We start from the raw sequence: 2,181 nt of genomic DNA, 5'->3' as shown, positions 1-2,181 counted from the left end.
AGGGGTTTTAAGTGGAGAGAAAATGTTTTGAGAATGATGTACAAATGCGCTTTACACAATTGATGTGTGTATGGATTGCGATAACAGTTGTATGTATAAAAACATAAAATGTTTTTAAAAAAAAAAGAAAAGAAAAGATATACTCCAATTCTTGGAGAGAAAAAAAAAAAGATAGGCAGGACAAGCAACCCCATGGAAACAGCCATGGGACAGATGTTTTTTGGGTGGGGGCATGAGATAGGAGGAGGCAGGGGGAGGGGAGTGGTGAGCCAATGAGAACAGGGACAGGGGAATAATAAGGATTATAAAATTGACAGTGAGGAGGGTGTAGTGTTCCTCGTCAGGTTAGATCAATCAAAAAGTGCCTGAGAGGAATTACTGAGAGGTGAACAAGGGGTAAGCATAAAAGAAAAAGAGTTAAGAAGAAAGCAAAAATTTATATATGTAGGTATAAATATGGATATATATGTAAATATGTAACTATATAAATATAAGTGTATTTGTCTAAACATGTTCATATATGTAAATTCACCAAGGAAGCAGATGGACCTTGGGTCTCTACTAAAATCTCACCTAAGTATAAGAATAGCTTGTTCTAATACAGTAGCACTGTATGACACTCACCTTCCTGACATGATCACTGAAGACAAAATGGGTGCATAAACATATGTGGTGAAGAAAGCTGATGGTGTCCGGCTATTAAAAAAAAAATAGTGTCTGGGGTCTTAAAGGCTTGTAGTCAAACAAGTGGCCATTGAGCAGGGAACCAACAAAGCCCACATGGAAGAAGCACACCAGCCTGTGTGATCATAAGGTATCGACGGGAATAGATATCAAAAGTTCAAAAACAAGTAATCAAATGAAGGTGAAGGAATATGGGCATAGTGGAGACCCAAAACTCACCTGAAAGCCACTTGGACAGGCCTGCACAGAGAGGCTGTGTGTGTGGGTGGGTGGGTGAGGAATTCAGGCTGTGGTATAGCACTGATGAAACTCATAACTATCCTCTGGTTCTTTAATATTTCCTCCCCTTACTATTAAGGCTTATGTTTCACTTCATTAATACTGTTAAACCTACGTAGGCTCAGGTCTATAAGATCAATTGATACAGGAATGCCAAGAGTGGGAATCCACTCAATTGCAGTGAATTTGGTGTTTTTTTAAAGAGTAAGAAGCTGTTGGGAAAACGCTGGACTGCTAATTACAAGGTCAGCAGTTCAAGCCCAACAGTCTCTGCAGGAGAAAGTTGAGGCCGCTCCCATAAAGATTTACAGTCTTGGAAACCCTATTTAGAGTTGCTATGAATCTGAATTAACTCGATAGCAGTGGGTTTGGGTTTAGTTGGGATCATAATTAGTATAACATTGACAATCCTGCAACAATAGTATTCATAAAGAATAATTTGCAAGTGGCTTCAAAGGTAGACTGGGGTATATGAGAGCACAGCCACCTGCAGATATAGGTTTATTTGTGGATCTATCAGTGTACATAATTGTAGGTGCTACATGTATAGTAATATAGACACAGGGCACACAAGGAGCACAGTCATGGAAACTTCTCAGATATAACCAAACACCTCCTGGGACAATATTCTTAGGCTTGAAGGTAAAGGACCATAGACTCAGGGACATCTAGGGTAACTGGCACCACATGGTTCATAAAGACAACATTCTGCCTGTTGCCTCAGGGGACATAACAGCTTGTGAGCCGACATAAAAGACAACAACAATTGGTCTCTTCCCATCTGGAGCAAGGAGAGTGATGAGAACCAGAGATCCAAGGGAGCGACTAGTACAGAGGGCTAGTGGACCACATGGACTAAAGCCAATACCACCCCAAAGCCAGAGCTGGAAAGGACCACGCTATCACGACCTGCTGTTCTAACTAGGACCCCAACAGACAGAGTAGAGAAAGACGTAGCACAAACCAAATTCACAAAAAAGACTAGATTTCCTGGTCTGACGGAGACTTGGGAACCCCAGAGACTATGGTCTGAGACATCCTTTGACCTGGAACACCACCTTTCAGCCAAACAACAGACAGTCCAATAAAATAAACAGTAACACGAGAGAAGTGTGTCCTATGGAACAGTCAATTATATGAGAGCAATGGGACAACAGTTGCCCAATCTGTACAAAGGAAGTAGGGAATCCCGGGAGAAATGGGAAGTATGCTGGGGTG

The 2,181-nt window shown here is 41.4% G+C and overlaps 1 protein-coding gene across 6 annotated transcripts in view; it reads right to left on the bottom strand.

Annotated features, from left to right (window-relative positions):
- SPAG9 (sperm associated antigen 9) overlaps positions 1-2,181 on the bottom strand; it is a 71,076-nt gene that overhangs the window by 62,015 nt on the left and 6,880 nt on the right. The window lies entirely within an intron of this gene.

Source organism: Echinops telfairi, unplaced genomic scaffold (genome assembly GCF_000313985.2).
Source record: "Echinops telfairi isolate 266 unplaced genomic scaffold, ASM31398v2 ScPeMD7_7458;HRSCAF=8496, whole genome shotgun sequence".
NCBI classification, from domain to species: domain Eukaryota; kingdom Metazoa; phylum Chordata; class Mammalia; order Afrosoricida; family Tenrecidae; genus Echinops; species Echinops telfairi.
The sequence above is the reverse complement of the archived record's forward strand: the minus strand, read 5'-3'. Positions and strand labels throughout refer to the sequence as shown.